This window comes from Peromyscus leucopus, chromosome 8a, assembly GCF_004664715.2.
Source record: "Peromyscus leucopus breed LL Stock chromosome 8a, UCI_PerLeu_2.1, whole genome shotgun sequence".
In the NCBI taxonomy this organism is placed as follows: Eukaryota; Metazoa; Chordata; class Mammalia; order Rodentia; family Cricetidae; genus Peromyscus; species Peromyscus leucopus.
The window spans coordinates 882,180-894,690 of record NC_051085.1 but is presented as its reverse complement, the minus strand read 5'-3'; positions in this window follow the sequence as shown (position 1 = coordinate 894,690).

Here is a 12,511-nt window from a genome sequence, read left to right as displayed (position 1 = left end):
TTGGTGAAGACTTTTTCCCATTCTGTAGGCTGTCATTTTGCCTTGTTGACCATATCCTTTGCTCTATAAAAGCTTCTCAGTTTCAAGAGGTCCCATTGATTGATTGTTTCCCTCAGTGTCTGTGCTACTGGTGTTATATTTAGGAAGTGATCTCCTATGCCAATGCGTTCAAGACTACTTCCTACTTTCTCTTCTAGCAGGTTCAGAGTAGCTGGATATATGTTGAGGTCATTGATCAATTTGGACTTAAGTTTTGTGCACGGTGACAGATATAGATCTATTTGCAGCCTTCTACACGTTGTTATCCAGTTAAGCCAGCACCATTTGTTGAAGATCCTTTCTTTTTTTTTCCATTGTACAGTTTTGACTTCTTTGTCAAAAATTATATGTTCATAGGTGTGAAGATTAATGTCAGGATCTTCAATTTGATTACAATGGTCAACATGTCAGTTTTTATCCCAGTACCAAGATGTTTATATTACTGTAGCTCAATAGTACAGCTTGAGGTCAGGGATCATGATACCTCCTGAGGTTGTTTTATTTTACAGGATTCTTTTGGCTATCCTAGGTTTTTTGATTTTCCATATGAAGTTGAGTATTATTCTTTCCGGTCTGGGAAGAATTGTGTTTGTATTTTGATGGGGTTTGCATTGAATCTGTAGACTGCTTTTGGTAAAATTCCCATTTTTACTATGTTAATCCTGCCTATCCATGAGCATGGGAAATCTTTCCATTTTCTAACTTCTTCAGTTTCTTTCTTCAGGGACTTAATTTTCTTGTCATATAGGTCCTTCACTTGCTTGGTTAGTGTTACCCAAAGGGATTTTATTTCATTTGTGGCTATTGTAAAGGGTGATGTATCTCTGATTTCCTTCTCAGCTGGTTTGTCAATTATATTTGGAGGGCTACTGATTTAATTTTTTTTTTGGTTAATCTTGTATCCAGTTATGTTGCTAAAGGTGTCTATAAGCTGTATCAGTTCCTTGGTTGAATCTTTGGGGTCACTCACATATACTATCATGTCATCTGCAAATAGGGAAAGCTTGACTTCTTCCTTTCCAATTTGTATCCCCTTAATCTCTTTATGTTGTCTTATTGCTCTGGCTAGAGCTTCAAGTACTATATTGAATAAGTGTGGGGAGAGTGGACAGCCTTGCCTCGTTCCTGATTTTAGTGGAATCACTTTGAGTTGCTCTCCATTTAATTTGATGTTGGCTGTTGGCTTGCTGTAAATTGCCTTTATTATGTTTATGTATGTTCCCTGTATTCCTGATTGCTCCAAGGCCTTTATCATGAAGGAGTGTTGGATTTTGTCAAATGCCTTTTCTGCATCTAGTGAGATGATCATGTGGTTTTTTTCTTTGAGTTTGTTTATATGGTGTATTACATTGATGGACTTTCATATGTTGAATCACCCTTGCATCCCTGGGATGAAGCCTACTTGATCATGGTGGATAATTGTTTTGATGTGTTCTTGGAGTCTGTTTGCCAGTATTTTATTGAGTATTTTTGCATCAATGTTCATGAGGGAGATCAGTCTGTAGTTCTCTTTTTTTGTTGTATCCTTGTTTGGTTTAGGAATCAGGGTAATTGTAGCCTCATATAAGGAGTTTGGTAATTTTCCTTCTGTTTCTATTGTGTGGAACATTTTAGAGAGTATTGGTATTAACTCTTCTTTGAAGATCTGGTAGAATTCTGCACTGAAACCATCTGGTCCTGGGCTTTTTTTTGCTTGGGAGATTTTAATGACTGTTTCTATTTCCTTAGGGGTTATTGGACTACTTAAATAGTTTATCTGCTCTTGATTTAACTTCGGTATGTGGTACCTATCCAGAAAATTATCTATTTCTTTTAGCTTTTCCAGTTTTGTGGAGTAGAGGTTGTTGAACTATGACCTGATGATTCTCTGGAGTTCCTCAATGTCTGTTGTTATGTCCCCCTTTTCATTTCTGATTTTGTTAATTTGGATGCTCTCTCTCTGTCTTTTGGTTAGTTTGGATAAAGGTTTGTCTATCTTGTTGATTTTCTCAAAGAACCAACTCTGTTTCCTTAATTTTTTGTATTGTTCTCTTTGTTTCTATTTTATTGACTTCAGCTCTCAGTTTGATAATTTCCTGGTGTCTATTCTTCCTGGGAGACTTTGCTTCTTCTTGTTCTAGAGTTTTCAGGTATGCTGTTAAGTCACTAGTGTGAAATTTCTCCAACTTCTTTATGTGAGCATTTAAAGCTATGAATTTCCCTCTTATCACTGCTTTCACAGTGTCCCATAAGTTTGGGTATGTGGTGCCTTCATTTTTGTTGATCACTAGGAAGTCTTTAATTTCTTTCTTTATTTCTTCCTTAACCCATTAGTGATTCAGCTGAGCATTTTTCAGTTTCCATGAGATTATAGGTTTTCTGTTATTTTGTTGTTGCTGAAATCTAACTTTAAACCATGGTGGTCTGATTGAACTCAGGAGGTTATTCCAATTGTTTTGTATCTGTTGAGATTTGATTTGTGGCTAAGTATGTGGTTGATTTTAGAGAAGGTTCCATGGGGTGCTGAGAAGAGGTATATTCTTTTTTGTTAGGATGGACTGTTCTGTAGATATGGATTAAGTCCATTTGAGTCATAACATCTGTTAAGTCCTTTATTTCTCTGTTAAGTTTCGATTTCGATTTGGAGAGTGGTGTGTTGAAGTCTCCCACTATTAATGTATGGGGTTTTATATGTGGTTTAAGCTTTAGTCACTTGCTCTTTTTCCTTTCCTGCTCTTAATATTATTTCTTTATTCTGTACATTTAGTTGTTTAATTATTATTTGGAAGGGGACTTTTTTGGAGGGTCTCATCTGTTTGGTGTTCTTTAGGCTTCTTGTATCTTCATAGGCATTTCCTTCTTTAAGTTGGGAAAGTTTTCTTCTATGATCGTATTGAATATATTTTATGTGCCTTTGAGTTGGTATTCTTCTCCTTCCTCTATCCCTATTATTCATATGTTTGGTCTTTTCATGGTGTCAAGAAATTTGGGTCATGACTTTGTTGGCTTTAGTGTTTTCTTTGACTGATGAATCTATTTTTTCTACTGTATCTTCAACACCAGAGATCCTCTCTTCCATCTCTTGCATTCTGTTGGTTATACTTGTGCTGTGGGATGGTTGTATGTCAAATTGCTCTGATTGGTCAATAAATAGAACTGATTGGCCAGTGGCCAGGCAGGAAGTATAGGCAGGACTAACAGAGAGGAGAATTGAGAAAACAGGAAGGCAGAGCGAGTCACTGCCAGGTGCCGCCAGGACAAGCAGCATATGAAGATGCTGGTAAGCCACAAGCCACGTGGCAAGGTATAGATTTATGGAAATGAATTAATTACTTTAAGCTATAAGAACAGTTAGCAAGAAGCCTGACAATGGCCATACAGTTTGTAAGCACTATAAGTCTCTGTGTTTTCTTGTTTGGTTCTGAGCGGCTGTGGGACTGGCGGGTGACAGAGATTTGTCCTGACTGTGGGCAAGGCAGGAAAACTCTAGTTACATACTTGCATCTGAAGTTCCCATTTGTTTACTCAGATTTTCTATTTCCAGCATTCCCTCTGTTTGTGTCTTCTTCATTTTTTCTATTTCCCTTTGCAGGTCTTGGACTATTTCCTTCATCTGTTTCATTGCTTTTTCATGATTTTCTTCCAGGGATTTATTGCTTTTTTTCAGCTTTATTTGTCATTTCCTCTAGTTTTTTATAGTGTTCTTTTCATTTTTTTTTTTTTCACTTGTCTTTTCCTCAGTTTCATTTTTGGTTTCTTCTATATAAGGCTCTGGTTTCTTCATGATGTTATGCATAAGGTTGCTTTCTTCTGATTCTTCCATTTTGTGATGTTCAGGTCTAGCTGTTGGAGGAGGGCTAGGTTCTGGTGTTGCTGTATTGCTCTTCATTTTGTATGTACTTCTGCATTGATGTCTGCCCATCTCCTTGTGGATTCATTCTTGGTCTTATCAGTGCTCTTGGTCCAGAAAGCGCTGACAGATTCAGGAAGCCTCTCTCTGGTCCAAATGGAAGCTCTCTTGTCCATATGGGAGGTCCAGGGTGGGATGGGAGCTGGGGGTTGGTCTCTAAATCTCAGGAAGTGGCTGGGGTCTTGGGTGGATTGGAGTGGGGCAGGGCGTGGAGATTGTAGGGTCTGCCGGGGGTCTTGGAGAAGGGGAACCTTTCCAGTGGGGGTAGAGGTGATCCTGCCCCAATGGCCAGAACCTGGGGCCAAATTGGGCAGGTCTTCCCTGGTGCCCAGGGATGAGAACTAGGGGCAGGCCTCTCTGGGTATGAGACCAGGCACTCACCTCTTATGCGGATGGGAGCTCAGGGGCAGGCTCTTTTATGAATTTCTTAACAAGGAAAATTGTTACTACAACTACCTAATCTTCAACTCCCTCAGAGACCCAAGAAGAAAATAATATTACCTAGTAAACAGGAAGTGCAAACAAGCGACTTCCAAAAATATGTGAGTTGACAGAAACAGCTAGCTGCCTGGATGGTCACCTGAGGTTTCTCCGCAGTGTTGGGGCATCATCTTCAGCCTACAGGCTTAGCGTATCTGACAGACTCATTTGTGAAGTAGCATATACACAAGGCCTACAGCTTGACCTCACATTCAGTGTGAATGTTCCATGTACCAGATAAACTTGAATTGTACCAGTGTCCTCTCCAGATTTAGGATTTTAAATTCTAGAAATTGTTGGTGGTTTTAGAATTCAGCTGCCCATTCTTTTAGGTTTGTGGATGGCTTCATCTCAGAATCCCATTCTTCTCCACATCCCATTCTTCTCAGCCTGTAGGTGGCTTCACCTCCTTTGTTAAATGCCAGTCTACCATTGAGAGGTTAGACTTGTCAGCTTAGTTACTCTTTCAAGAATAACTGTTTCAGCTACTGTCCCACTATACAACAGAAGCCATTGGTCAATTGCCTGTTCAGCTCCCTTCGAGGAAAGGGGCACTGCACTGCACCTATTCCAGATTGCAAATGCCACTTCAGGGATGGTGCCACATTGTTCTGGCCTCAGAGGACACCTGCTGCTAAAGCTGCAACCATACTTGTGTTGGCAAGGATCGGTAGTCCTTTGTTTTGTGTCCTGTTTGTCCATTTTGATAGCATACTGTCAGCAGCTCATGCAAGGCACATTGTTGCCCAGTGGCAACTTTTGCCACAATGAAAGTTAACTCCATATTCAGTTTCTTCAATGCCCATACCTTCTCTGAAGTAGATTGGTGCGGCCAGCAGCCAACACGTCTCATAGACATAAAAAAAAACTATGTTACTAAAACATTTTAAATGCCATATTCTGTAGCTCTCCGAATGGTTTGAAGATAACTTGTCTATCTAAAATATATCTCTGCTTGATCTTGAAAACATATACAATAAGACTATAAGATCCATTGTAATGTCTAGTTACTAACTTTCATTTCTTTTTATCCTAATAGTTGGTAATAACATTTAAGGATTAGCAAATTGCATTACATTGTTAAATAACCTATATAGGTACAATATCCTGAACACGATTACAAATAAATGTACAGCATTTTCTAACAATCTCAATATAAATTTTTTCCAATCCAATGTAATATATTTAAAATTTGTAGTTGTCTTTAAAAAGTAGATTCAATAATCTACATTTTATTTATATCATATCTATATCTTCTCTTTTTCTTTTCAGAGTAGATTCAATAATCTATCCTTTATTCTTTTATTTCTATATCTCTTTTTTCCAGAGTAGACTCAATAATCTACCTCTTATCTATATCTTCTTTTTTCTTTTCTTTTTTTCAAACAAGAACCTTAGATCTAATCTCCTTTGTATAGCCCTTTTCCTGACCATTAACAACAAAAAAAACTTGTAACCAACCCTCCTAAACAATGACAACTATCCCAAACCCAAAACCCATTGAAAGACAAAAAAGCTACCCACCCCTCCTTTTGGGAATATGGGCATTGTGTTCTTAAAATTACTTCCTGCTGTTTGTGGGCCAAGGCATCTTTAGGGGATCCTGAAAAGAAATTTTTTGGGTAACTGTCTAGTTCTGGGAGAAGTAACTGTATCAATTGCTGTCCAGTCTCTGTATAATGCAAAAGTGCAGGGTACATCTCAGGTCCTCACTCCAATAGTTTGTGGAGCTGGATCATCTCAGCTAGCCATCTCAAAATTGTCCTGAACAGTTTCTAGTCTAAAGCTGATCATTTGGAGATGATTTTCTGCTTAGTGGTATTATTATTGTCCACATGGAATCATCATTGTGTGGCCCCATTACCTTTCTGGAAACTTCAAATTTGCTGATAGGCCTGGTCATGATTCCCTACAGAAAACTGATAAAGACTCCAACACAAAAACATGTATAGGCAGCTAAATGAAGCCTTTTTCTAGAGTTAGTTAGTACTCTATATGACCATTAATATCATCACAGTAGTTTAATATATATATATATCTTATAAATTTTGATATATAATTCATACCTTAAGAAAAGTTTAAAGAATCAAAATAGAACCAAAGAATTGAGATTAGTAGCAATAGAGTAGTCCCTTAATTTTTTTGGTTTTTCTTCTATCCCATATCAAAATATAGCTCTTCTGACATGACACAGAGATTTAGAATTTTCCTTTTAATAACATGCTTAGATTTAGAGGAGAGAGCCATTCTCCAACTCCAAAGCCAGCTTTAATTTTTAATTGAACTTGGACTACAAAAAGTCAATTTGCATTAATGGTCTGTAGAGAAGAGCAGAAACAAACACTAGGAAGACTTATGAAATTTTATATGTGATATATCAATAGTGCAATTTACTCTTTTTCTTGGGACATTTTTTTTCTAGATGATTTGTCCTTTTTCTTCAGATGTCTCATTTGTCCAGTATTCTTCAGATTCCTTAAACTTCATTTTTCTGAAAGAAAAAAAACAAAAACCCTTCCTCAATCTTAAATTCAGGGAGGTTCCTTTTGGGCAAGATATATCTGATTAAATGAAAATCATTTGTTAGTGGTATAAATTAGTTTAAATTCAATGGTCATGCTGGTTGATGAACTATCACCTCTTTTAATTAAGAGGTGTCTCTAGTTCAAATCAAATCTTTATCAATTTTGATGGTATCCACAGCATATCTTCTCTTGTAAAAACAAAAGCAAAACCTCGTCCCCTACATAACACATATCCTGGTTTCCATTCTGAGGTCAGACCATCTTTAAATATATAGGCTGATGTAATTCTGTAGTTTTCTCTATTATCCAATGTCTCTCTGCAGCTGTTGTTCCCTATTATCAAAGTTAATAGAGCATTATGTAATCTGTTTGGGGGGACAGGTTTGCTACCCCTTTCTGTTTATTTAGCATTTCCTTTAGAGTTCTATTTGATCTTTCTATAACTGCTTGGCCTGTAGGATTATGTGGTATACCTGTAATGTGCTTTATATTATAATAAGAAAAAAATAGGTTTCATTTTACCAGAGACATATGCTGGAGCATTGTCAGTTTTAATTTGCTCAGGCATACCCATGATAGACATAAATTCTAGAAAATGAATGATTACAGAATCAGCTTTTTCAGAATTCAAGGCAGTTGCCCATTGAAATCCTGAATAAGTATCAATAGTGTGGTGTACATATTTCAACTTTCCAAATGCTGCAAAATAACCCACGTCCATCTGCCAGATTTCATTCCTCTGAGTACCCTTTAGATTACATTCTGCTGGTAGCAGAGTCTGATTATAAAAAGAACAAGTAGGGCATTTCCTACAATTTCTTTGGCTTGTTGCCAGGTCATGGAAAAATCCCTTTTTAAACCTTTACTATTGATATGATGATTTTATTAAATTCTGAGGCCTCCAGCATATTTTCTTTCTATCAATAGTTTATCAATCTCATCATTACCTTGTGCTAGAGGGCTTGGCAGAACTGTATGGGATAGAATGTGAGTTACATATAAATGATGCTTCCTATTACTGATTATATCTTATAACTGGATAAATAACAGTTAATTCTGACTCATCAAGGATAAATTCTATAGTCTCAGTATGTAAAATACCCTTTTATCATACTGAGAGTCAGTAACTATGTTGAAATGTTCTGAAAAATTTATTAATACCAACAGAATAGCATACAATTCTAATTTTTGAACTGAATTATAAGGACTTTAAACCAGTTTACCTCAATTTTTTGACTTGTAACCTGTCTTTCCTTGTTTGTTTGCATTTGTATAAAACATATGAGCTCCAGATATGGGTATTCCTCACACAATGTGTGGCAAAATTCAATCAGCTCTCTTTATAAGTTCAATTCTATTGCTTTTGGGATATTTGCAGTTAATCTCCCCCAAAGTTACTGCAAGTTCTTTGACAAGGTTCACTTTCTGCCCATATTATGTCAATATCATCCTTAGTTACAGGTATGACAATTTCTGATGGGTCTATTCCTCCTAATTGACTAAGTCTCAATTTTCCTATTAAAATCAAGTCAGAGATATTTTTCCACATAAGTTTTTAATATTTTACTCTGTTTATTTGGTAGAAATATCCATTCTGATATAATATCTTCCCTATGCATTAAAATTCCTATAGGAGAATGCTTAGAAGGTAAAATAGCCAAACTGCAACCAAGCTTTAGATCCACATGCTCTTCCTGTAATTTCTTTTCCACTGAGGCCAATTCTGTCTCAGCTTCAGCTGATAGTTCTCTTGGACTATTTAATTCCTTGTCACCTTCTAAGGTTTGGAACAAATAACTCAGTTCATCATTTTTTTACCCCAAAAACAGATTTTAAATGGGAAATATTTCCAAAGAATCTTTGAAAGTCATTAAGAATCCATGAACAATCTCTCCTAGTTTGTACTTTTTGGGGTCTAATTTTTTGTAGACATATTTTATATACTAAATAATTAATAGAATCTCCTTTTTGTATCTTTTCAGGAGTAATTTGTAATCCCCCACAAGGCAAAATTTTCTTTACTTGTTCAAATATTCTTTCTAAAGTATTTGCATTTGAATCAGCTAGTAAATATCTTCCATGTAATAAAAAATTATAGATTTAGGAAATTGTTTACATATTAATTCTAATGGCTGTTGTACAAAATATTGGCACAGGGTTGGGCTATTCAACATTCTTGTAGGAGAATCTTCACTTGATATACCTTAACCAGTTGAGAATTATTATAAGCAGGCACCCTGAAGGCAAATCTTTATCTGTTTTTTCTTGTAAGGGTATTGAAAAGGAACAGTCTTTTAAATCAATAAGTATAAGAAGCTATCCTGTAGGTAATAAAGTAAGCAAAGGAATTCCAGACTGTAGAGAGCCTACCAGCTGAATTACTTTGTTAATTGTTCTTAGGTCTGTTACCATTCTCCACTTACCAGATTTCTTTTTAATGACAAATACAGGAGAATTCGGGGACTGGTTGATTCTTCAATATGCTGATCATTTAACTACTCTTCTTCCAGATATTCTAAAGCGGGCAGTTTCTCTGTTTTAAAGGTCATTGCTGAACCCATACAGGCTTTGTCTGTTAATCATTTTAAATGCAGAGCTGTTGGTGTCTTTGGAAGATCATCAGTTGTTTCTGCCCTGTTCTTGTACAATCTGGATGGCTTGTGAATGTTCTTTTAGAATAATACCTCCTAATATTTCTCTCAGAAACATGTGCTAGTTTATGATTTGTTTCTAAGGATGGAAGAATGTTATTCTGAGTATTCCATTGTAATAGATCATGGCCCCATAAGTTCATAGCTATATTAGCCACCTATGGCTTTAATTTTCCTCTCTGAACTTCTGAACATATACATTCAAGACATCTTGCACTCTGTTTCACTTGAGATAATGTTCCATCCCCTAACAATTGAACATTTACCTCTAGGTCAATTTGGATGCCAAAATTCTGGTGCAATTATTGTAGAATCTACACCTGTGTCTAATAAACTTTCCAAGAGAACATCATTTATTTGTATTTTTAATTTTGGTCTTTGTTCATTTATAGAAGTTTGCCAAAAAAATCATTTTATGCTTTGTCCTGAATTTCCTATTCTCTCTCCTCCAGCTGTTCTATCATCCTGAGCAGTCTGGTTTATTCCAATAGCCATTTGGTTATTTAATTGCTCTGAGAAGGGGTTTCTTCTATGATGGCAGGAAAGGTCTGAACTGAATTTGATGTAGGGGCTTGCATGAGGCCTCTGTGGGTGTTTACAGAGGATAGAGGCAAAGGATTACTTTGTTTGTTTCTTTTTGATCTACATTCATTATTCCAATGTTTACCCTTAACACACCTTCTGCATAATCCAGAAGGGATGGCCAATCTGTTGCTGTTGTTCCTTGAATTAACATTCTTTCTAGGAATGCCCTGTTTACTCCCTTTTCAAATGACCTGTTTACCACAACCAAGGCATCTGACATTATTTTTCCTTAAAGCTTTTGATATAACCTCTCCTATCCCCATGGTCATGAGACTCAATATTAACTGGGTCTCTGATTCAATCCTCCAAGGGTGCTGATCTTGCCTTTAATGGCCTGATTATTCCTTTGCATGATTCATTCATGTTCTCAAAAGCCAAAGATTCGATTATTATCTGTCTAGCTTCTGAATTTGGTATTATTCTTACTGCTGAAGACAGCCTTTGTAAGAAATCTGTGGATTCTCTGTGGCCCTGTATAACTTTTGTGAATGATTCATTTTTTTCCTGCTTCCTCAATTCTGTCCCATGCATTCATAGCTGCCCTGTAGCATAGAATTAAGGTTTGGTTATCATATAAACATTGTCTTTGTATTTCAGCATATTGGCCTTCTCCAAACAGCTGATCCTGGGAAATTTCCACATCTCTAGTTCTGCATTGTTGTTCATTGTTTTAGCCTCCTCCTTACACCATGTTCTCTACTGTAATCATGCCCCAGCCTCCAGTACAGCTGTTACCAATTCTTTCCAATCCTGAGGAGTAATCTATTGCAAGTTGACCATGAGTTTAACATTTGTGTCACAAATGGAGAATGCATGCCATATGTACTATATAGCTCCCTTAAGTTTCCTTCAATCTAACATTTCATTGGAGTCCAATCAGCTTGTACATGCCCTAGAGCATGTAGTTCCTGTAAAGTTACTGGATAGACTAAGTTTGGTTTTTTGAAAACAGGCTGTTTCTCTAATCATATAATTCAATCCTGAAATAATTTCATGTTTAAATTCCTCTGTCTGGGTCTGAATTTCTCTATTAATCATTTTAACAGGTTTTTCTAAAGCTTTTATCTTGGCACTTAAATTGACCATCCTTTTTAATACTAAAATAAGGATGGTTAAACAAATAATATTCATAACTGATGTTACCTACATCCCATCAACATTAATTATCCTCTCATTTAATTGTTTCTTTTTTAGACTGCTTAATGTGTTATCAAACAAAGACCAGTTTCCTTCCATTGTAAAAATGTTTCCCATTTTCTCGTGTGTGAAAAATAATCTCTTTTAACTAGTTTCTCCCTTTAAGATATCTTAATTAACTTACCAAGTCTGCGAAGAACAGTAGAAGTCCAAGGGAATTTCAAAGCAGATACTATTGTACGGTGGCAATCTGAGATGGAAACCCAGAGAAAGGGTGAGAGAGAGAGAGAGAGCCCACACCCATCAGGAGAGAGAACGCCACAGAGATTCCAGTAACACGCACAAGCAGTCTGGCCTCTGAAGCTCTGGCTGCTATAAGTCCACAAACAGTCTGGCTGTGTGCAGTTCCAGCCACTTTCAGCTTCAGCTCCAACAGAGCTGGGGACCACAAAGCCACAGGAAAGTGGCTTTTTTTGTGAATTCCTGCTCCATGCTGGGCACCAAATGTAGATGAATTTGTAAATGTTCTTGTTAAATAAAAAACATGGAGGCAAATATAGGGGTGAAAGCCTTAGAGATCAGGGAAACTGGAATAGCCACCAGCCAACCTTACCTCACCAGCTCTGCAGCTTCCAAATGCAAGCTACTTCCTGTCTTACCCACACCTTCATTGCCTTGCTGGCTATCTTAACCCAGCTACCTCACTTCCTTGTCACTGTCTGTCTGTACAGACCTCCAGGTCTCTATGGTTGGTACTGGGATTAAAGGCGTGTGTCACTACACTTGGTTCTGTTCCCTAGTGTGGCCTTGAACACACAGAGACCCTGTCTGCTAAGTGATTGCATTAAGGGCAGGAGTTGTCACTACCTAACTTCTATGTTACTTAAAATGGTCTGGCATTTCCTCTGATGTCCATGCAAACTTTATTAAAGCAAAAATAAATATCACCACATTTCAGCACAAATAAAATATCACCACAACACCTATTTGAGTTGTTGGCTAAAAGGGTTTCTGGGAATCCCCAGACAACTCAGGCTTTTGCCAAGGCTAAAGGTTGCTCACCACAAACCGACAGCAAGGTCCTGTTGCTGAAGACAACATCTCACATGGAGATGTCAACCTGGTGCCTACAAGGAGCCTCTACCCTTATGTTCTAGCATCTTTAATACAGGAAGGTACTTTTCACTCTACCAAAAGAGAAATGT